The sequence below is a fragment of the Salarias fasciatus genome, chromosome 16 (assembly GCF_902148845.1).
Source record: "Salarias fasciatus chromosome 16, fSalaFa1.1, whole genome shotgun sequence".
Classification (NCBI taxonomy): Eukaryota; Metazoa; Chordata; class Actinopteri; order Blenniiformes; family Blenniidae; genus Salarias; species Salarias fasciatus.
This window is the reverse complement of record NC_043760.1, coordinates 6,539,941-6,563,035: the sequence shown is the minus strand read 5'-3', so window position 1 is coordinate 6,563,035 and position 23,095 is coordinate 6,539,941. Positions and strand designations below refer to the sequence as shown.

The 23,095-nt window shown below is 42.8% G+C and overlaps 1 pseudogene; it reads right to left on the bottom strand.

The window, feature by feature from the left end:
* Window positions 1–485: 485 nt before the first annotated feature.
* Window positions 486–16,825, bottom strand: LOC115403790 (sterile alpha motif domain-containing protein 9-like; annotated as a pseudogene).
* Between the last annotated feature and the right edge of the window lie 6,270 nt (window positions 16,826–23,095).

Here is a 23,095-nt window from a genome sequence, read left to right as displayed (position 1 = left end):
AGGTCTGTTATGTGGTTGTATGGCCAAAGATGTTTTGACTTCGGTCTGACACGACTCAACGCAACATTTACATAGCAGAAGTTGATCTTTTCCTTTGGAGTTGCACCTTGCTGATAAACAAAGGAATAACATCTGGTAATCTTCTCCATCATTTCTTCTGAAATGTCTTGTCTGGAGAGGCAGTTCAGAATTCCATAATAGCTGTCAGCTTTTTCCCCCTCCAGGAACTGCCTGATATGACGAAGTTCAACATCACCCAGCATCATATTGATGCCACTGTGCTTCAGAAATTTTGGATATGTTTTGCAGAAGAGCTTCATGTACTGCATGAAACAATAGACAAGCTTTTCTTGGGATTCCTCTTCACGACTGTCTTTAATTCCAGATCTGAAACCCAAATTCACATAGAAGTTGTCAAGAAGGTTGAAGTTCATTTTCATCCTGTGTTTGAGGCTGTAGAGTAGCTCCTCAAACTGTTGTAAAACATCATAGTAAGGTCCATTTTTGTGCCTCCATTGATCACACCTCCTTACTTCTTGAAGTTTCACATCTCCAGAGAGAACCTTGCTCATCTTGTCAAGGTGGCCATGAGAAGAAAATACAGGGATCTTTTCCAGCACGTCAATGATGAGTACTCCAACTTGAACTTCTCCCAAGCACCCTGACGTATTGAAAGTTTTGTTGTCTGTTTTGACACTTACTCTCTGAATCGACTCTTTCTTTGCAAGTTGTTGCGTCTCTTTAAACGCTTCTGTTGCTTCCTGAGCCATTTTAAGATACTCCTTCAGAGTATTGGGACTGATGGGCTCCTCCTTGTTTTTCTCGATGGCATTCTTCAGCTCATGCTTGATGACTTGAGCTGACGTGTCCGCAATGTAAGAGCTATCTTTGGAAAGATATCTTGCTTGCTTTGCCCAGATTTTTGCTGAAGAGAAATCCCTCTTTTTAAGGTAGTAGTACCTGGCCAGTAACTGAGAAACGACAGCATCATTCTTGAATCTCCGTGCAGCATTTTCTAGCACTAACTCCTCCAGTCCAGGTGTTTCCTGTGCAATGTCATGAATGAGTGGAGAAAAATGAGATTCATCGAGGACTGCGAGTTGTCGCTTCACCAAAATGTAGCAAACATCTTGCAAAAGCTTATCCCTGCCCTGTGTGCTCTCGTAAAGCTTGTCTGTGTTCAGCAGAAGATCAGTGATATCTGCTCTCTTTACACCGTGTGCCGTTGTTAACTCATGCAGACACTGTTCTGCAAGACATGAATGGATTATTTTCACACCTGTGAATACCACCTTACCCTCAACTGAGCACCTGCCAATGAGATTGGAAAATTTCCCAAATCCATCTTCCACTTTGTTGGTTCCATAAGCTGACTGAAGGCCAAGAAACTCCTCACACAGGGAGACAGAGAGAGCGCTGCCTTTGCAGTAAACATTCAACAGAACTAAAACAGCCAAGAGCTGAGAAGAACTTTGATTGATATTGAAGCTCTTCAGAGTGTTGTGGACAACACTCTCAATGTATTCTGACTCACATTTCTCCTTCAAGTTCTTGAAACCATAAAACTTTTCAGCATTCTTGTGTGTTTTATTAATTTCATCAGACTTTTTATCATAAAATTTCAGTTCTTTCTCAGAAAAAGAATATCCAAAGAAAAGTGAGTCTGTAGTTGTGTCGGGGAGGTCAGACTGTACTCGCATGCAGTTTAGAATGAGGACTTGCGCAGACTTGAATTGAATGGCATTAATCACAAGCTCATCTTCAATGAGCTGCTGCAACTTGTTTACATCATTCTCGTCATCAAAGTCGTCAATCATCAATAAAACAGGGACCCTTGGTGACTTCTCTTCATGGTCTTTGTACGTTAGAAGTTTCACCACTTGTTGGGATACTTCACTTAGGTCAGCCTTGTTGTTTCTGAGCACAGCACAGCGGAATGTTTCTCGGAGCTCCCACAATAAATGCATGGCTGAGGTTGTCCCACCACATCCTGTAACATGCTTCAGGTTGAAACGGACACAGGCTTTTTTCAAGGAGTACAGTTCTTTAATCAATATGTTTTTCAAGTGGTCAAACATTTCACGTCTGAAGAATGGTGTGGATTCAGGCTGCTCCGAGAAGTAGAAGTTCCACCATGACACTTTTCCTCCCCTATAGAAGTTCTCCTCAATGGTGATTTTATCATCATTTCCTCCTTCACATTCATTCACACACAAGACCTCCAAGGTATCCAGGCTTCGCTCCACTTTCTTGTCAAGAAGCACTTTGCCTCCCCCACCACTGGGGAGGAAACGGCCTGAAATTCGATTTTTGGGCCAAAGACTGAGGATTGTACCATTGACTTCTGCAAAACTGAGCTCATAAATGCATCTACCAGAGATGTCAGTTGCACACTGAGCCTCGATCAGGTTCTTCCAGGATGTAAATCCTTGCTTGTTGTCACATATGCAGAGGATTTGTCCCATGCCTCCAAGCTCCTGCAAGAATGCCCTAAAAGTTTCAATGAGGGGATCCATTTGGTCACTCACTGCAGACAAAAGTAAGAAAATGACCAGGAATCTCTTGTTTGGAAGCACATCTTTACGACATAAAAAAGACACCACATCTTCACCATTTCCATTACAAAATATCCAGTTGGTGATTCGAGTTACTTTCAGCTTCTGTGCAATGTCTTCAACTGCTTCTGTGATTTTATACTCAGCTGGTGAATGGACACTTACTGTGCTCAGCTGGTCCAAGTGATTCTGCAATCCATGTTTAGCTGATTCTGGATCAAAGTCTAAGACAGCTGTTGGGTTGAGCTCTACAAGAAATCCTAAAGATTCCAGCTGCCTTGGATGCGATTTGTTCGTCACGACCACATAATGTTCATAGTAGGACTTATCCAAACACGTTGTGCCACCAGTGATCATTCGTACTAATTTCAAGCCTTGAGCACTGCTTTTTATGTCACTGACATGATTCTCTTCTGCTCTCTTCCGGAGTTTTGAAAGTTGCACGACATTCTTAAGAAACTGTTTATATTCTTTGGGGGTTTTTGCCAGATTGCGGGTGCTTCCACCATCTCGGACATAGAAAAGCTTTTCGGGGGTGGACTGACTTTCTCTGGCTTCTTTCCTACCTTTTTTGGATTTCAGGTTATGTGTGTAAGTGTGGTAGACATTTTCCTCACAGATCACTGAGTCAGGAGCTATGTCCACTTCTATCACACATTTATCAGATGAAGTCATGTTTCTACTGAGCACACCAACAAACCGAGGAGGTTTGATGCACTTCTGTGCTGCCTCTTTGTGCTTATGCTCAAAATGAGCATCAATGGCAGTTTTCAACTCTGTTTCAAAGGCCTCTTTGTCCTCAACAACCACTCCCAGTATTTGGCCGTGCTTGTACCCTTGTTGTTTGTCTCCTATTCCAAAGTGTATGGTGCCGTTGGTGCGACTGTTCATGCAGGCAGCTGCAAAGCGAAGAACCTCTTGAATGAATTTGGCCATTTTAGTTTCATCTGTGGTTTGGGTGAAAGCTTTGTACTCATGGCAGGGTTCCATAAGGTTTAAGGCACCTGATTCCACTATATCAAGGATGTTGTTTTCAATGTATCTGTCTGTGTCATGGTATCGACCAAAAGGATAAGGCTTGCATGGTCTTCCAGGCTGATTTTCTCTGAATTCTCCAAGCTCATCTCTAGCATGAGTCCCTTCTCTCACTTGTTCTGTACTCCGGTCTTGGATGTCAGTCGATAGATCATCCTCCTGAAAACAAAACAAAAAAATGCATGACAAATTCAACTCATTTTGCCAATTTTATCATGTTATTTAGCTAATACATTCACCATATAGGTATTAAGTGTAATGTACACAACTTTAAATTACAGTTTAATTATAGTGACAAGCAGGCCAGCAGACAGCTTTGGCTGGGCCCGGGACAACATAATGTTAGATTTGCCCAGTAAGTACCCCATGCATGGGTGTGTGTGTGTGTGTGTGTGTGTGTGTGTGTGTGTGTGTGTGTGTGTGTGTGTGTGTGTGTGTGTGTCCCTTAACCCCACAGCACCACCGGCTGCTTATAGAAATCAATATTGTTTCTGCTGCTTGATAGACAGATACTTTTAATAAAAATGAGATTGTAGCATATCGTTCACCTCACAACGATGGGATGCAAGCGCCCTTTGTATGTTACTGACGTTTTGTTAAAGAGTTATTGAGACCGAAAGTCCGCATCTGTCAATATGCTGCCAACTTTACTGAACTGTTCAAGTATATGAATGATATAACTAATTCGTGGGAACAAATTAGTAATTTGTGCGCATGATTTATTTCGTGGCCACAATTTAATTCTGTGTTTGTTATTATATGTGTGATTGCCATAGAAACATGTTTTGTTTTTTCTTGTCTGTGAGGGCTAAACAAGACTGTGGTTGCCATGACAACGTGCCCAGGACAGAGATTTTACTGTCTGCCAACAGTAAAAGCCATAACATAACACATATTGTCCCATCAGTGATAACAAGCAGGCCTTGAAGTCTGTGTATTCACACAGGATTACATAGCGCCCCACAGCTTCTTGCCACTACCGGAAGTCAGCGCCGATTTGCCATGGCGTCGCTGTTGTGGGGCGACAGTAGCTCAGATGGTAGAGCCGGTCGTCTCATAACCGGAAGGTTGGTGGTTCGATCCCCGCTCCTGCAGGTGTAAAGTTGTCGTTGTGTCCTTGGGCAAGACACTTCACCCACCTTGCCTATGTGTGAAAGTAGTGTGAGAGTGAATGTTTGGTGGTGGTCGGAGAGGCTGATGGTGCAGACTGGCAGCCTCGCTTCCGTCATTCTACCCCAGGGCAGCTGTGGCTACAATAGTCGCTTACCACCACCCAGTATTGAGAGAATGAATGAACAAAGCGTCTTTGAGTGTCCTGAAAAGCGCTATGTAAAACCAATGCATTATTATCATTGTTGTCCGCCGAGCAGTGAGCGGTCTAGTACTATATACTGCCCAGTCTGAAATACTGTTAATTTTGTTAGTTTTTGTTAAATTTGTGAGATATTAATGCTGTTTTTATTCTAGTATGATAAAAAAACACCTACTTCTACCTACAAATCAGTTTTACTAATTGCTGATTTGTTTTTATGATAAAATTATATTTGAGTAACTAACATTGGGGGACGCAGTGACAAACAATCCCTCAATCTGTAATCAATACTACATTTTTTCCATCCTCTTTACAGTTTTTGAATGAGTCTTAGTTTTTATTGTTTTTATTTATTTATTTATTTATTTATTTTTTTTGCTTGATTTATTTCTGTCTTGATTTGTGTGTACCTACTGTATGTGAAGGTAAAGGGAGGGTAACTAATATTTTACTTTAGCATTTTGACAATGCTGTGCACTCTTAAACTCAGTAACATTGGCTTAATCACACTTTTTTATTAGGTTTGCATAAGATTAGCTATTTATTCCTTGTTTGTTCCCTTGAAATTAATAAACAGATGACCTTTTCCTGTTTAGACATGTTTTGTAGTGTGTGATGATGATTGATCATATTATTTTACTGTGTTTCTAGGTGTCAAGAAAGACCGACTCTGTAACATTGCACAGTACTGGAAAAAGAATGGGGTCCTAATGCCTGAACTTCTTGGAGGTGCACGGAGCACAGAAGAGAGAGCAGCTAAGAGAGAGGCCGTGAGGGACCACATAAAGACCTTCACCTGTAGAGCCAGCCACTATGCCCGCAGAGGTGCACCTGGAAGAAAGTACCTTCCCGCTGATGTGAATGTGAAGAAAATGCATGAACTGTTCCGTCATCAAAATGAGGAGCAGATCTCTTATGCATTGTATTACAGCATTTTCATGTATGACTTCAATCTAGCATTTGGACATCCTTCGAAAGATGTCTGCAGTACCTGCATTAAGTTTAGACTGAGACTAAAGGACCCTGACCTTTCTGCTGAAGAAAAGCGTAGGGAATCTGCCTTATTCATGTTACACAGACGTAAAGCCCGCAGATTTTGACCTTCTAAACGCTGTGGGTGATTCTTTCACAGTCTCTTTTGACATGATGCAAAATCTAGTGCTGCCAAAGTCTCCCATTGGACAGACTTACTATTCAAGACAACTGTACCAGTATGTGTTTGGTGTTGTGCGCCATCGTGGCCGTGGAGAAAGTCAGAGAAAAGAGGATATTCATCTCTACACATGGCTGGAAAATGAGAACAAGAAAGACAGCAACATGGTAGCATCTGCTTTGCAACATTATTTTGGAAATGTTGCTTACAATGAACTCTGTCAATACAAAGAGCTTAGACTTTTCTCAGATTCATGCTATGGACAAAACAAAAATGTTAGTGTGCTGGCAATGCTCTTTGCCCTGAGAAAGCGCAAGTTCAAAGAGTTAAGAATTGAGTATTCCTTTCCTGTCCGTGGTCACAGTTTTATGCCACCCGACCGTGTCTTTGGTCGTCTGGAGCAAGACATAAAAAAGAATGACACTATAGTCCTGCCATCTGAGTATATTGCCAATATGCAAAAAAATGGAAATGTTCATGTGTACGGAAAACACTGGCAATGCTATGACTTCAAATCTGCAGCAGCAAAACACTGTACCTCTTCTCGCTCATTTAAAATTAGTGATGCTAAGGTACTGGAAATCAGTGGTGACAGGGTTGGCTTTAAGCAGCTTTACAGTGGTGACTTTTGTTACCATAGTCTTTTAAAACTTCGAAAGAAGTGGGAAACTTTCAAACCAGCACTGGGCCCTATGATTAATTGTGTGAAAGAGGCTAAGAAGAATGATGTCCTGAAACTGCTTGGAGAGCTTGGTGTTGGTGAAACGGTGTGCTCTTTTTATGAGGATGCTTTGGCTGGTGCAGGGGGTGATGTTGGCCTACAGGACTTGGAGGAAAGTAGTGATGATGAGGAATGAAATGGTTTCTTTGATATTGTTTCTAACAATGTCATCTAACAGCAACTTCCAATGACAAGTATTTTATGAATGTGCATTTAAATAATTCAAGTAACACCTGGGTGGGGAGTTAAACTGATTCCTTGAATTTGGTGTGATTGAGTCATGACTGTGTGTGGTTGTATTTTGATTTACTTGAGTGTGCATGACATTTGAGAAGCACATTCATATGTGTTAATAAATCTCACAGGTTAGTGAGAAACTGAGAATGTTAAAATAGTTACAGAGACCGCATGTAATTTTGAGAATCTGTTGCAATAAGTAGTAATTGATTTTTGACTTTTTATGTGTATTGCATGTTTATTTGCTGTTAGGAAATGTTTTAGCAATTAAAATGATCTGTTAATCTGAATTTTTATTGCAAAGTTCAAGCACTTTTCCTGTTTTAAATCAGATTTGATACATGAAATGGAGTTAACTGATTTTGCACTAAAACGCCATGTGGATATGTCTGCTTTTGCAAAAAAATGACATGACTTTGAGAAATATTTATTTTCAATGAAGTTAGATTTTTTGAAATATACCTATTTTGTTAAGTCATTCCTACTTGGCCATAGCTACTCAACATTCACTTCATACATATTACTTGAAGTTTGTTTTGAAAAAATTGATTTATTGAAAATTTTATAAAACGGAGATATCTGTTTTTGCAAATGAACTCTATACACACACACTTGTAAGTGCCCGTGTTTTTACTGAAAATTATGCCGTTTAATGTCTCACTGCACTCAGACGTTAAAGCATAGTACAAATAAGCGATTGGAGTCAAAAAAGAAATTCTGGAATCATTTTACAGACCAAAATGTATTCTAAACTGTTGACTCATCAAAGTAGCCACCTTTGGCAGACAGAACAGCTGAACACACACGTATCATTCTTTCTACAATAGAAATCAAATATTCTTCAGAAAGTTCTTCCCATGTCTGTTGCAGAAGTTCCCATAAATGTGTGGCACTTGTGGGTTGCTTTGCTTTCACTCTTCTGTCCATTTCATCCCAAACCAGCTCAATGGGGTTTAAGTCTGGAGACTGTGCTGGCCACTCCATGTTTTCAAGTTTACCAGCTTGTTCTTTTTTTCGCAAGATAGTTCTGGTATAGCTTGGACTTATGTTCTGGGTCATTATCTTGCTGTAAGATGAACCCCTGACCAACTAGACGCATACCAGAGGGTATTGCATGGCGCTGCAGGATGCTGTGGTGGCCGTTTTGGTTCAGGGTGCCTCTCACTCTGATCAAGTCACCAACCCTGGATCCAGCAAAACAACCCCACACCATCACACTTCCTCCTCCATGTTTGACAGTTGAAGCCACACACTGTGGAAGCATCCTTTCACCTGCTCTCTGACGTACAAAGATCCTGCGTGATGAACCGAAGATTTGAAATTTTGATTCATCAGTCCATAATACCTTTTCCCAGTCTTCAGTAGTCCAATGGCAGTGTTTCTTGGCCCAGGCAAGCCTCTTTGTCTTATTCCAACGTCTTAGCAATGGTTTTCTTGCTGCAACTCGTCCAGTCAAACCCGCAGCTCGAAGTCTTCTCTTCACAGTTGAAACAGAGACTTGCTTACTACGACCACTATTAAAGCTAGGGGTGGCGATCTTGGAAAACTAGCGTTAACATGTAGCATCTCCCCAAGGCTCCGCCTAGCTAGCTCCGCCCAGCTCCCACCCCATTGGAGGAGCTCCCGTTGGGAGCGGAGACGCGGAGACGCGGAGACGTTCGCGGCGCGTGCGGTGCGCGCGGCACTTCCGCGTCCAGTGCGTTCCTGTCCTCAGCGCTTCGTTTCTTCGTTTTTCTGTATTTGCACAACGCCAAGGTATGGCGCACTGAACGGTGAGTAAACCTCCAAACATTCATCTCCGCCGTTCTGCAAAGACGCTCCGTCCTTCTACGCGCTCACTGAACCAGGGTCAGTGCACGCGTACATGTACGCGCAGGGGGCAGGTCGAACGGCGAAGGGATTTGATTGGTTTAAAAAAAGGTGTCCCGTCAAGACGATTGGTTGCTGTTTGTCCCGTTGTACTCCTGCTGTAGATAGCGGATATTTTCCAAAGTACTTTAAAAACAGGCTATGAATTGCTTCCCATCGGGTCATAAAGATCATTTTAACCAATATTTAAAAAAATGTATCTCATTCAAATCGCCAACCCTAGCTTTAAGCTGTGCTTGAAGCTGTTGTCCTGTGAGCCACCTATCACACAAGCTGTTGACTCTCAGAAACTATTCCTCTGATTCAGTTTTGGCTTTGGGTCTGCCAGACCTCTTCCTGTCAAAGTTTGCCCCAGTTTCTGACTTCCTTTTGATGGTGAAGGAAACTGTACTCACTGACCGGTATTGTTCTGAAATGTACTCTGTTTTTCAGTTTTGGGTAACCTTACTTTTTATTTTACCCTCTGGTAGTTCACCACTTACCGTTGTATCATTTCAAGCTACTGATTGGACTTGAGTGACTTGAATTGCAATAAACAACTCAAAAAATTGGGGTGTTCTAAAACTTTTGACCGGTAGTGTGTGTGTGTGTGTGTGTGTGTATATATATATATATATATATACACACACACACACACACACACACACACACACACACACACACACACACAAAGGTGGTCGAGAACAATCGAGCCAAGATCCTGTGGGACTTCCAGATCCAGACTGACAAGCAGGTGATGGCCAATCAACCTGACTTAGTGGTGGTGGATAAACAGCAGAAGACAGCTGTGGTGATAGATGTAGCAATCCCAAGTGATGGAACATCAGGAAAAATGAGCACAAGAAGCTGGAGAAATACCAAGGGTTGAGGGAAGAGATAGAGTGTGGGGCGTGAAGACAACAGTGATACCAGTAGTGATCGGGACACTGGGAGCAGAAACCCCCAAGCTGGGAGGATGGCTCGAGTAGATACCAGGAACAACATCTGAGATCTCTGTTCAAAAGAGCGCAATCCTAGGAACAGCTAAGATCCTGCGCAGAACCCTCAAGCACTCAGGCCTCTGGTAGAGGACCCGAGCTTGAAGGACACAGACACAATACCGCCGGGTGGCGAGAACACAGTTTAATATATACATATATATATATATATATATATATATATATATATTAGGGCTGTCGTGGTATAACGGTATTGACGATAATTGTGATATTGAAAAATGAAATTTAGATATCGTGTTCAAAATGCACCTATGATAATATCGCATAGAGGATCTAGTGCCACTTGAAACGTGTTGAAGTGTATTTTCAAAATCCGCTCCTGTTCTTCCGTCCTGCTTCGTCTCCCTCCTGCAGCCCCCCTCCCCCTCCCCCTCATATATAAACACAGCAGAAGCAGCAGTAGCCGCATGGCTCCTAGCTAGCACGGCTCCTAGCTAGCAATGGCTCCCAGTTAGCGAGCGTCACGAGTGAACTAAACATGTCGGCGGTGGCCGACAACGACAGCGAGACGCTCTATCCTAACCCGAAAAAAGTATGTTTAGCAACACTGACTGCACGTTGATGCAAGCCGGGTAGTCGTGGGGCCCCATTAGGTAGGTTCCAGACGTGTCATTGTAATGTGTCCGGTGGGTTTGAAGTTGTGTCGCTGATATCCGCCGTCTGTCGGGGCCCCCTTCTAGCAACTAACCGGTGAGTAATTGGAAAGGGCCCCATGCGGGGGATTTTCGACACGTTGTCGTTGTAGCGTCTAGTGTAGTGCCTTAAAGGTTGTATAGAAGATCTTTATTACTAACAAAAATGAATTAAAGCTAAAAAATGGCGTTACTAAGCTGCAGCAGCCTTGTTTTTATCATGATAAAAAAAAAATAAAATAAAAATTAATCAACTCTGGAGGTTGTAAAATCAATATTACTTTAGCCAATCAATAACGAGGTAGCCTCGTTATCTATTGGTTTTCTAACGTGTCAATCAACCTCTCTACATTTTTAGCGTAACTGTCATGCTCCTACGCACTTTACGTACCCCCCTCCTGTTGTCGGCACAACACTCCCCCATGCGCTCCACCCCACTCCCCCCATGCTAAAGCTCTGCTGCCGCAATCAACACCTTTTCACATGTAGACTTGAGACAATTTTTCTTAATCATAGCTACAACGTGCTGCCATTTGGCGAAAATGTATGTTTAATCTTAAAACAAGACTTGTATGAAAAAGTCCGGAGAGTGAGAGGAGGGGGGGGGGGGGGGGGGGGGTTGTTCACGTCTGCCGGCTGCAGCGCACACAGACCCGCTGTGAGCTCCGAGCGTGAGTCTGCTCCAGTCCTGCAGCTCCACACAAACCTCCCCGTCCTCCTCTGATCCACCCGAGAGCAGGGACGGGTCAGAGACAGGATTTGGCGCAAGTGCAGGATTTTACTCATATTCGCTGTGTTTTGTGTTGTTCAAAAGGACACGTTGGTAGCTATGTGTTAGCGCTATGATGCTAAGTTGCTACTTGCTACTTGCTACTTTCTGCGTAAGGAGGAGGCGTTCCTCCAGAGGGAGGAGGGGGTGTGGGTCACGCATGCGCAGCATTTCAAAAAGGACTAACTGTCACTGGATTTCTCCCTCCGTGGAAAATCCTCTATACAACCTTTAAATCTGTCATTGAAATTGACTGATGTCAGCCGTCCCTCGGGGCCCCCTTCAGCCCGGGGCCCTAGCCAGTAGCAGCGCCTCTGGCTGGAGAGAAGCAGCTGCTGCTCATTCCGCCTCGGATTTAAACAAGCAAACAAAAATTCTCAAAAGTGTGGTGGTGGTACAGGATTTCACCCCAACAGGGCTCGTGGGTTTTTATAACCCACCAACCCTAGGTAAATTACGCCTCTGCTGTGGATCCTCTGTTAATCAGATTTTTATTAGTTGAGTGCACCTACACTTTTGTATGCAGTTGTACAGTTACTGTTCTCATATTGTTTCAACGCCTCATTTGACAGGTATTCTGAATGTAATTCATCTGGGAAAAGAGAGAAAACAAACAAAAATAAAATTAAAGATGAATCAGAATTTTGTACCATTATTAGTTAAATTTTTGCTGATATCGTGATAATATCGTTATCGTGATATTTTTTGCCCATGATAATCGTGAAGAGAAAATTTGATATCGTGACAGCCCTATATATATACATATATATATATATATATATATATATATATATATATATATATATATATGTGTATATATATGTATATATTAATGCACACACACATACATATATACTGTATCATAAAACTGTTCTCACCCTCCCTAGGCGTTATCTCCTTCAAGAGAGGCCTGTGAGCTTAAAGGTTCTGCTGGATCTTAGCTGCTCCTAGCACTACGCTCTTCTGGACAGAGATCTCAGATGTTGTTCCTGGTATTTCCTGTAGCCATGTATCCAGCTTGGGGGTTATTAGTGAGAAGGATCGTGAGGCCCCGCTTTCGCATTGTGTTTTCAAAATCACGATCAAGCGAGCTTTCACCCATCTGCTCTACGGGAGATTTCTGTCCTCACCCGAGGACACCGTTTGACAGGTGTACCACCCAGGGCTGGCCCTGGGCATAGGCAACTTTGGCAACCATGTATCAAGGGGCACTGAATTGAAGCCCCCCCCCCCCCCCCCAAATTTTTTTGACAGGCTGTCCTGCGCCCCCTTATTTGGGATAAAGCACAGCCGTCACAGCTGGTAGTACATTTTGAAGGTGGGGTACTTTGTCATTCTTCAATTTCAGTTCTTTTATAAACCACATCTCAATGGCCTAGATACCTTAAAATCGCCCCAAGTCCCAACAATTAAATAGCGCTGGTTGGTTTATTTCACGTCATTCATGTATAAACTTAACTAAACTAAACTAAATTAAACTGAATTAAACTAAACCAAACTATCTAAACTATACTAACTAAATACTAGTTTAAATACTAAACTATTCACAAAGCTGCCCGAGGAGCTAGAATGCTGTGGGAAGTACGGTGCACTGAGCCCTATCCTCTAATGTCTGAATGTTATTCCCTTTAGTCCGTTCATTGCTTTTCACCTGCTGTCCCCCCCCTTCGAGGGGGAGTCTTCTCCAGTTTCAGTTGCTGACTCCACTATCACGAGGGCCTACGAACAAGCTCCGTCCGGACCGGGAGGACACTCCTGTCGGTGCTGCCCGCGGACTGGCTTCAGTTCTACCTCTGGGATCCGTAGTTCCTGTGCTGGACCGTCCAACGGACTGTACTCAACATAGTCCTAGGCTTTACTTTTTATTGTCTCATGCTAGCTGTTGCCAAAGCTGTCCATCCCTGGGAGAGGGATCCCTCCATACTGTGGTTCTCCCCAAGATTTCTTCTTTTCCCACTGGGTTTTTGGAGTTTTTCTTGCCGGATGTGAGGGTTTAAGGCGGTGGTTGCTTTGTTTTGTCTCGTTACTGTGAATTTGACATATTAATATTATGCTTATTCACTGTTTTTATTTTTACCAATCAATGTAACATCTTGAAGCCCTCTGAGGCAACTGTTGTTGTGATACTGGGCTATACAAAAATAAATTGATTGATTGATTGATGTATATTAATCAGTGATTGGTAGAATAGACCCGCCTCCTCAGGGAGACCATTCCAGTGCTCCAAGCTGATTATCTCCTCTTTTGTTACAGATTATTTATAAAAATGAACCACATACATTATTAGTATAGTATCATTTAATATTGGATAAATGGATTATTTTGTTTTTTTCTTGTTTCTGAATCACAGCGGGGGCAGAGGGGCAGAGTCATATGTAGGGTTGGTGTGGGGAGTGTGGGGGGTGTGGGACCCCACCACCCCACCACACACACAGGTCATGTAGACAGATGTAAAATATGTAGGTTGCACATGTATTATTTCAGTACCTATAATTTGGTCAAACTTAATGTCTTTTTGTATAAATGTAATTTAAAGGTATAATACAGGATTTTGATTTCCGGGTGGATCACCTAAATAATTGGTGGGTCCGTTTGTCAATCATTCTGACGAGCTGCTTTCGTAAGGCGGTTCTACGTGCTTGCGCCCAATAAGATTCTCCTTTTTGCGCATGTGCATTCAGAGTGTTTATGTAGCCGGTGAGCTTCTGAGCTAGTACTTACCGATGGCGAGTCTGACATAATGAAACTGGAACTGTTTCGGAAAACAAGCTTTATGTATGAGCGAGGCTGATCGCAGAAACTGTAAACAGAGCCGTGCACGCCTGGAGAAGAGGAGATCGCGCTCGCACGCTTCCGCGTTTCCTGGGAGAAGCAGGAGAGCCGGGCGGATCGTCTGGCGCATGCGCGTTGTTCAAAAAGTGAGTAACAGACGTTTGGCTTCGTCTTTTCAAGAAAATCCTGTATTAGACCTTTAAGCTAGTTAACTACTCCCAAAGAGTGTTTTTATGATGCAAGCTTGTCAATTTTCATTAACACAATATCTTTAGATAATTAATACAGATGTGTGAAACCCGTTGACAAGAAAAAAAAAATCATTTAAAGTCAGCGTTGCTTTTTTTTTTTTTTTTTTTTTTGTTAGGAGAAGTTTAACAGCAGCAAAGCAGCTGTGTTTTTATTGTTTTTGGGATAAATATGTTAGTATGTACTGTACTTATTTCACAATAATGACACACATCATACATTGAGAATAACTGTTGCAACTTACGTTAATTTCACCTTCTTCTGCCATTAGAGCTCTGGTTCCTTCTTCACAATTTCAGTTCATAAGTCCTACACATCAAAATGAAAGAATTCATCAGAACAGGCAAAATAGACAAGACACAGTATGTAAAGACATGAATACATATAGAATTACCTTCACTTTTCCAGATCATCCATGACCACTGGATCGACTTTGATATGTCCTGACTGACAACACTGCAACATAAATGACATTAAAAAAAAATAAATCTACGACAGGAGATAAAAACATGCATTAACACCTCCATACTAAACCAGACCCGCCCACTCCTCATCCACATTTGGATTTTGGGGTTGGGCTTAGTCTGGATAGGAGCCCATAGGAACTTCGTCCAGGGGGCGTCGGTTACTCCTCTGACTGACAGCGTACAGCCAATCAGCACTTAAAAACAAATACGTCGTCAAAATGCGTTTGCTTCTCTAAGGGCTAGCATTAGCCCATTAGCTCTAGCTTCCCTAGTAGCCAGTGTCAGAAAGCTTGGTCTCAGTCGCAGGTCATGGGTCCTACAACAGGACAACGACCCAAAACATACAGCTAAAAACACCCAAGAATGGCTAAGAGTAAAACATTAGACTATTCTCAAGTGGCCTTCTATGAGCCCTGACCTAAATCCTATCCAACATCTCTGGAAGGAGCTCAAACATGCCTTCTGGAAAAGGTACCCTTCCAACCAGAGGCAACTAGAGCAGTTTACTCATGAGGAGAGGGCCGAAATACCTGCTGAAAGGTGCAGAAGTCTCACTGACAGTTACAGGAATCATTTGATTGCAGTGATTGCCTCAAAAGGTTGTGCAACTAAATTTTAAGTTAAGGGTACCATCATTTTTGTTCAGGCCTTTTTCATGAGTTTATTTTATTAAAATAATTCTGTTGAAGCATGGTTGAAAAGCAATGCCTGACTTTCATTAGTTAAATTTCATAGAATTTTTATTTACTACTACTTTTGATAGATTCAAGTTGTTTCTCTGACCACTATGAATTTTCATTTCATTAAACAAAGGGTATCAACAATTTTGTCCACATGTGTATGAGAATGTATTATTTTGAATGTGTATCATTTCTCATTTAATAGATGGAAGTAATTTACACTGTTTTCTACTCCTGACAATTTGCATTACTAGACAAATGTCAATTAAATGAATTTGAGCTGCTGATAAGTTTACCCCTCTAAACAGAGAAAGTTCCTGCTATATAACTCCACTTCTTCAGACACTGTTGTTTCTGAAAGAGAGTAAATGTAACAGATTTGGTAGCTGAATATTTTCCTGTTTCACCTGAACCCAAACTAAATAAAAAAAATCAGTGTTTGATTAATTCTATAATGAGCATTAACCAGCCACATCTAAAACGAAAAAAGCTCAATGAAACTCACCCTCTTGGATTTGGTGGTCTGGCTTCGTGCTCTCAGCCTGGTGAGATGCTTCACCTTCTTCAGTTGTTAATAGAATTCTACTGGTCAAACCTCTGAAACAACAGACATCATCGATGCAGGGTGAGGAAGCAGAAATAAACCTCTGCTGGGCGTGTTTATAGAGGAAATGAAACCTAATAAGTGATATTACAGTTTGCTGCAAGACAACCTGGCTGCAGAACTCCTGTCAGGACAGGAAATGTGGACTAAAATCTCCACACCCTCGATGCCCATTAAAGACTGTATATTATATATTCTTGTGTCTTACATGCAGGGTTGACTTAGGAAAATAGGAAAAAAATGTGTCCATGTGACCTCACAACGTAAACTGAACTAAAATAAACTAAAATCATAAGATTACGATGTGAAAGATTTATAGGTCTATACTATAACGCTATCATGGCAACTGGGAGGAGGATTTTTTGTCTGTGTATAGTGCTTGACCACTGATATGTGGAAGCTATACACCCAGGGGCAGACAACGCCGCCCTGGGAGTCACACCCAGGGAAATGTGTATTTTCTAAGGGTGCCCCTTACGGCACCGAGGTCCGTACTAAAAGAAGCAGGAGACATGGTTCCATTCAAAGAGAAATCATCTTTTTATGAAATGTTTTAAATCTCACTCACGCCCTAAAGTGGAGGGACAGAGGGGGGAGCCCAATCAGAGGCTGAGGCTTACCATTGGGGAGACCTTGCAGCGGTCCAGCAGACCCCGAGAGCACACTCCGGAGCAGCAATTATCGTCACGGCCACACCGTCACCACAAAGGCAGTCGTTCACCAACAAAGCAGCGGCAGAGCCCGAGCACGCAGAACGGAGCTCTGACTAATAAAGCTGGTACTCAGAGAGGACATCAGAGCCGTGTTGTCCACATACCACACAAAGAGCATCCGTCTGTCCACCCAAAGGGGAGGAGGCGCGGCATCATGGAGATAATCGCCTACACACACACAGACACACACAACAGCTGATTACTGCTGCTGCTCCCTAACAATATGGCCACGCACTAATAAGGGGAAATCGAACTCACCGCAGTTTCGCAGTAGCTCAGCCCAGGGAGCCGTTTACTCCAAGCAAAACCCTGCAGGCGAAATGCAGACCCGGAAGAGCAGTGCCCAAGGGGCAGGACATGCTCTCTATCATAGACATCCTGTAAGTAGACTCCATAGATCTATACAAAAACTAGATGACTCAGGCTTTTCATTTTTGGTTTAAGAGGAACATCAGACCAAAGCTATACTTACTTGCCTTTACTGAACCTCAAAGCAAGAGAGAGAAAAAAACAAAACAAAAACCAAAGGCCAGTGCCAGTGTTTCTACGCTTTATACAAGCTCGTCAGAATCACAGATGTGATCCTGGCTCAGTTTTTACATGGAACACAATCACAATTCAGTTAGCAACAACAACGTCAGCAACTATACATTTGGTGAAAATTTTACAATTAAGATATTCATCCTCTGTTTGGCCCAAAGTCACCACATGTCCAGATAGTTTTTGAAGTAAATACTTGAATTTTAAGGCACCAACTGGCGGCTGTGCTCGCTGACTGAGGAAATGTCCCTGTCCCTGTGAAAACGCTCTCTGCTGGGAGCGCTGGCTGGTTGAGCCACACTTGATGAAGCTGCAGCACTGTGACAGGGATAACCAGCCGTATAGTGTTTCACTCACACACTCACTTGGTTCTTGTTGACCCTCGATGCCAAAGGTTTCACATGAGTGTGCGTGTGTGTGTGTGTGTGTGTGTGTGTGTGTGTGTGTGTGTGTGTGTGTACGTACCACTGGCCATAAACTGAGTGAAATGAAATGCACATCTTACGGATTATTCCCACGTTTGTGCCATCTGACCATCTGAATACACTCCTGACTGCATCTGTTTGCTTCACTTTCACTACAGTAAGACAGAGAGGAGATGTGCTTTATCAGCAGAATGACCTTTTCAGCTCAAAGGACGACCTTAAAGCCACATTGCTGGATGTTACATCCCTCAGGCAGGGCTGCAAAACTCAATATATATATATATTTTTTTTTCACTTTCCAACAGGTAAAATTTATTGGAGGGTTTTTCTTTTTTGTTTTGACATTTTGCATGGTTGTTTTTTTTCTTCTTCTTTTCCATTGGCTTAAGATATTTTAGCCAGTTTGTCCAATTTAGCTGTTTTAGCTATTTAAATCTTTTTTTGTTTGTTTGTTTGTTTGTTTGTTCTTTGACAGTTTTCAGTGAATTTATTGAATTCAGTCTTTTCAGCCAGTTTAGTTATAACCATTCTGACCCTTGGTCTTTAAGAGTAGTCACTTGAGGCTATTTGAAAGTTAATGGGCCATTTTCACAGCTCCACTACTTCCTGAAATTAACTGTGCACATTCATTTCCTGTCTTGCTTAATTGGCCAAAATGATTAATCCAGGTGTGTCTTGTTGCAGCAGTCTAAACCAGACACACCTGGATTAATCAGTTTGGCCAATAATGCAAGACAGGAAATGAATGTGCACAGCTATTTTCAGGAAGTAGTGAAGCTGTGAAAATACCCCATTGTTTCTCTTTATTCTCACTCTCTTTTTTCTTTTTCCCACAAACTACCACTGCCTGTTGGAGCTAATGATCTGTATGGCCGCCATCTTTGACAAGGACCCGCTTCTGCTTCAGTGCACATACTTCAATGGTGGGAAGTTATTTTGTCAATAATAATAATAATAATAATTCAAAGCCCACCTTGTGAGGACTGTGTACATTAAAATTTAATATTTAATATATTATACCCAATCAATTCAAATAGTGAATTGATTTGATATTGATATTCATCACTAGGGATGGGAATCGAGAACCGATTCTTTTGCAGAACCGGTTCCTCATGTCTCGATTCCAAGGAATCGTTTGGCTGTCTCCTTAACGATTCCACTATCGATTCCGCTGTGTGCGTGACGACGTGTCATGCACGGCACGCATGCACTCACACAGCGCAGCTGGTCTGCTCTGCTGCCGCTACAGAGCCGCGGACCAGAAACTCTCAGCAAGAATCTTATTTTTCCTCACTCCGGAGCCCTGATGCTTCAATCTAAACAGAAACAAGTCGGTGCCAGATGTAAACTAGCTACGTGTTCCAAAATCTGTGATTTCAAAATAAAATCTGTGTCGCGTTTTTGCAGTAACATTTGTAATTCTTCTGGTAGAATATATAACAAACAACGCGATCTAATCATTATCTGCATTAGAAGAATGAACAATGTAGTACTTACTCACTGTAGGAAAGTCAAACGACACCAAAATTGCACAAAACAAAGTTCTATGACTGGAGCGGCTGTGTTGCCAGATTGGGCGGGTTTCTGCACAATCAAGCTTCTTTTGAACCCGAGGTGGGTTGATGAAATGGTAATGTGTTTGTGACGTGCTTTTATAAATGAAAATCCGTTTTTAACTTTTTAACATGCATTTTGTACAGAGATGGAGGTTTGGATTGCTTTCTATTGTTGGACAGTTTTAATATTATATTTGGGGCAGATCTGGCAACCTCCATCAGCTGACAGCAGACACACCGAGACTGTGTGAGTGACAGAGCTGTGGAGCTGGACCAGACATGCACAGGCATCCAGTGTAATTTAGTTTTGAGCTTTCCAGCCTGGCGTCAGGAAGAAGCTCCAGAGTTTGGCTTTATATCACACCAAAAGATGAAACTGGGGCTACTTGCAGCTTGCAAAGTTTTCATGACATGGATATTTTTTTCTTCTGTGAGGATATTAAAGAGTTAATCCAAACACCCCATTTGTGTTGTTTCATTTCTCACTCAATGAGAATCGATAAGAGAATTGATAAGGAATCGTATCGATAAGCAGTATCGACAATGGAATCGAAATCGCTAAATTCTTAACAATTCCCATCCCTATTCATCACCCAACTATTTTTTGTGGAGTAAATTTAGGCTGCAGTAGTACAAAGCATACAGTAGGTGGCAGTATGAGACAGAGATGTCTTTGCTCAGTGCTGGTCTCTGTTCTCAGAAGTCAGAATTTCATTCCTCAGATTTTGGCAGCTGTTTGCAGGCACCACATCCTGATTGCTGTTACAGTAACAGGTTTTCACAGCAGTAGACATGTGTACTTATTACTCAGGATGATTTTTTTTACATAAAAACAGTGGCTTTTCATTGAAAAATACGTCATTATAATGGAAAAAGAATGGATTGTTATCCAGCTGTTCAGACAGAAAATTCTTCACTTCAGCCTCACAGTTAGGCTGTAATCACAAAGCAGACTGAGAGCAAAATCAAGTAAGACCAAGTAAGATACACCTGGAAACAGAGGTGTCAAGAAAGTACTTTCCCATGCCATGTTTTTGTTGTGCCCAGTCAGTTAACAATGGGCTGGGCTGATTTGAATCACCTGCAACAAACAGTTCTGGGCCCAGGTGATCACAATCAGCCCAGCTCTTCCAGAACTGACTGGGTACATGGAAAACATGGCATGGGAAAGTACTTTCTTGACACCTCTGCCTGGAAAGAAAGCCCAGACTGTGTCTGAGAGATGGATATTAAAAGGGACACAACACTGATAATGCCATCTATAGAGGTAGTGGTGAGGCACAAGACACACATGGATGTGATCAAGTCTACAGAGAAATGGAGGGTGGAGGAGGACGACACGTCCAACAAGATGAGTTCAAATTCAGAGAACGACATCTGGAGCAGGATGTTTTAACACTGCAGGAACAGCGACATGACCAACAGGCAGCAAAACAAGACCTGCTGGAACCGTGACCAGACTAGAGATGATGGAAGACAGCAGTAAAATGCAGTATTGTCGAGGTATTTACCTTCACAACGAAACAAAACTGAACAAACAAACCTATGTGGAAGAGACTTTCTGTCAGAACTGCCTGAGAGCTGCTCCGCCTCCCATCAACCGTCAATGAGGAGAAACACCAGGTGGAACTAATCACCTGGTTAATGCCCCCGGCCGGCTGGGTGTGGACGAGACACCTGTGTTGCAGCCTTCGTACACAGGAAGAAGGACACAGATCATCCAAGCTGTTTAGACAACAGAAAAAGTGTCCCCCTCTGGGTGGCTACTGTGCAAAAACTCTTCACAACTGTGGATGACAGCTGGTTTTTCACTTAAACAAACCTGCTGCAATCTACTAACCTGCTAAAGAACCCAAGGAAACCTTAAGAATTCTAAAGAAACCAAAAAGAAAGCTAAAAGGAACATAAAGAAACCTAAGGATCCAAAAAATGGCTAAGTAAAAAAAAAAACATCCCAGAGAACTAAAGAAACCTAAAGAGTACTATAGTAGAGTATAGAGTATAGAGTCTATAAAGAAACTTAAAGGGCTCAAGAAATCTAAACTGAACTGCAACTGAAACCTGATGTGGTGACAATAAAAGACTGAAAGAAAACTTGGACAGGTACTTTGAGTGAATTCTGTGGAACATCTTGTGAAGAAAACATTCTGTTCAAGTCCAGAATGGCACAAAGATTCAGAGGACTTGACAGACATGTCTTGTGAATATGTTTCATCTTTGCTCGTATAAAAACAATCTCCTGCTGGAGCTGTGCGACCTGTCGAGCCACATACCTCTCTCGGCATCACGGTGACAGTCAGCAGACTCGTCTCTGGAGGCTGAGAATGGGCGCTCGTGAAGGCCAGGAACATTCGGCAACGGCCCGGCTCACTTGCCTTCCTGACCCACATGGTTTTGCAGCCTCTGCAGCAGCCCCAGACCAGCATGTGTGTGTGGAAATGTAGGTGCATGAAAAACACATTCAACAGTCAGTTCAGCATTGTCCTGCTGACTACTCAAACCCCTGGTGACGCCCCAAAGTGAGAGCGCCTGTTGTTGAGGGACGTGGAGGGTCTTTTCTGAGATGAAACTGTTTCCTGCTGGCTGCTGGGGCACAACATCCTCCACTAGCTTCAAGTTTCACTTTCATCCATCAGTCTAAATGAGGGTCTTAATCGCTACCTTAGCCACTGTGTGTAACTACGAACTGTAAGTCATAGACAGAATGAAACGACTTGGAAATTCATTAAACTCATATTACCAGTGATTATGAAATGTTTTGCTGCCATAAAGTTAAAAATGAGCAACTTTCGGGGGGGCGCTAGTGAGCACCGCATGGATCAGACGCTTTCCTGAGAGGCTCCTCCACACCCTCGCTAAAATTACATTTACAATCAACATTTGCATCATAATAGTTTAACCATGAGCAGCTCCAGTAGGAACCAAAGTAAGGGGAGACCTGTGAACCCAAAATTGGCGGCAAAAAAGGACAGCAAATTTGCTTCCACTGTTGAAGAAGACGACGACGAAGCTAGCAACCAGTTCGAGCTAGCCACAGACACCACCACTAACGTCAAAGAGGCTCCAAATCCACAACCCACGCTGGCCAACATCCTGGCAGCTATCGGAGAAATGAAGGACGACATGACCACCAGATTTAACACTCTTGATTCAAAACTACACCTCGTCCAGACCTCTCTGGCCGACCACGCCACACGCATCACCGACCTGGAGGAATCTGCGACCGATCATGGGACCCGCATTACCGAGCTGGAGCGGCGCTGTGAGGAGCTGACAGAAGCCAACAAAGTTACGAAGCTCAAGCTGATCGACCTCGAGAGCCGTTCAAGGCGCTCAAATATTAAAATCATGGGCTTACCGGAAAATGTTGAAAAGGGAAATCCGACACAGTTTACAGCCAAGTTTCTGCTGCAACTCCTTGGATCCAACAGTTTTCCCAGCGGTCTCAAAGTGGACCGCGCACACCGGATAGGCACGCAACCCTCTCTGTCTCGTCCTCGCACGATGATCGCCAAAATCCATCATTACTCTGACAAGGAGAAAATCCTTCAACTCGCCCGCCTCCATTCTCCCTTATCCTTCAACGGAGCCCGCATCAGTATCTACCCCGACTTCCCACCGGAGATATCTGAACAACGCCGTGCTTACGACGGAGTGAAGAAGAAATTGAGGGAGGCGGAAATCAAGTATGGGCTTCTTTTCCCCGCGCGCCTGATCTTCACCTTTGGTTCTGATCGGAAAATATTCCAGAAGCCTGCAGACGCCGAAGCATTCATAGACAGGTTTGTCACACCTGCCGTCCCCGCCC